Source organism: Corvus brachyrhynchos, unplaced genomic scaffold (genome assembly GCF_000691975.1).
Source record: "Corvus brachyrhynchos isolate BGI_N302 unplaced genomic scaffold, ASM69197v1 scaffold32, whole genome shotgun sequence".
In the NCBI taxonomy this organism is placed as follows: domain Eukaryota; kingdom Metazoa; phylum Chordata; class Aves; order Passeriformes; family Corvidae; genus Corvus; species Corvus brachyrhynchos.
The window spans coordinates 1,368,509-1,369,920 of NW_008237919.1; the positions used below are offsets into that span (position 1 = coordinate 1,368,509).

Here is a 1,412-nt window from a genome sequence, read left to right on the forward strand (position 1 = left end):
CCCCGGCCCGGCCGGGCCCCGCGGAACCGAGCCCGTCCTGAGCCGCTGCTCCCGGCGCTCAGAGCATGCCGCACAAATGTGGGAGCTGGCGACACAAAATCAGCCCCTCTTTCCCCCTGTCCAACCCAGGTTTATTCAGAATTAAAGTTGCTGCCCGCTCTTTATTTTTTTTTCCTCCGTCCCCTGTCGCGGTAAATAAAGCTCATTTGCTTGTCTTTGCAGAAAGTTGCTGCCGTACTAGAATAGAACCCGGGCTTACCTAGTTTGGCAGGGTATGCAAAGTAGGATTGGCTGGATCAATTAGAGAATTATCTATTTATGAAATGTCTAGCTGCAATGGAAAGAGCTGGTACAATTATGAACTGTTGTCTTGACAACTGGGAAGGACTGATTGGATCATTTTATCAGTAGGGTTGCTGATTTCAAAAGCAAACTGCCAAAAATAGTAAGGGACTTGGGCTTCAAAAAAAGGATTTTTTTTTTTTCTTTTCTGTCTTAGCTAGTAGGGAAAAATGTAAAGGGGGTGGGGAGAGGGAAAAGGGTCTCGCCAGGAAAGGTCCGTGATGCAGATTTATTGGCAAAAAGCCAGAGTTGCTATTGTAAATTTCTTCGCTGGTTTCAATGTCAACCCAAGCTCGTATTTGAACCCGGAATCAGGGCAAAAGCATTATCACTCTGTCACTTTGTTGCCAGAAGTGGATTTTTTTTTTTTTTTTTGCTAATATTTTACTGTTACATCTGACAGGATTTCACATTTTCTGTAGCCCGCCTTTAGTACGTTGAACTGCCAGACAGAGAAATTAATACCCTGAGTGACTGTATTTTAATTAAGCAATTTCATGCAAATTACAAATTTTAGATTGCCAAATAATATATTGCACAAAAATTGTAGGCTGGCTGATCTGATATGCATGGAGTATTACTCTTCCAGGCGCTGTGCATACATGGGAAAATGAACAAAAATGCTAATTTCCAATCTACTATGCAAACGGTAAAAGATGCCTATTTAGATACATATGCTTTCCTTAGGAAGGGTAAACAGTTCTTTAATTTAATATAGCTGACACTTGAAGATGTGTTTTTCTCTTTTACAAAGATAATTTTTGCATTGAACAAGTAAATGAGAATTCGAGTAGAAAACATCTTGTTAATGGCGACTAATAAAAACTAATATTGCATGCAATATAATGATATTAAACCTTGTAACTGGTACATAAAGCAAGATCATTCCTATTGTTGCTCTGTCAATGAACATCAAATACGCTCGCATATTAAACACATACTGTCCGACCGGGGATGCTGTTAACCCTGTGTGTGGCCGGTTACCGAGCACCTGGAAGAGACGAACGTGACACGCTTTAAGCAGCCCGGACGGGCAATCGCCGCTCTCGGCCCTGGCAGAGGAAGGCGAG

The 1,412-nt window shown here is 42.0% G+C and overlaps 1 long non-coding RNA gene across 1 annotated transcript in view; it reads right to left on the reverse strand.

The window, feature by feature from the left end:
• The window catches only part of LOC108446460, a 48,305-nt gene extending 47,831 nt beyond the window's left edge, over positions 1-474 (reverse strand). The window contains exon 1 of the long non-coding RNA XR_001861636.1: positions 260-474. This is a non-coding gene — a long non-coding RNA (uncharacterized LOC108446460). The remainder of the gene's footprint in view (positions 1-259) is intronic.
• Between the last annotated feature and the right edge of the window lie 938 nt (positions 475-1,412).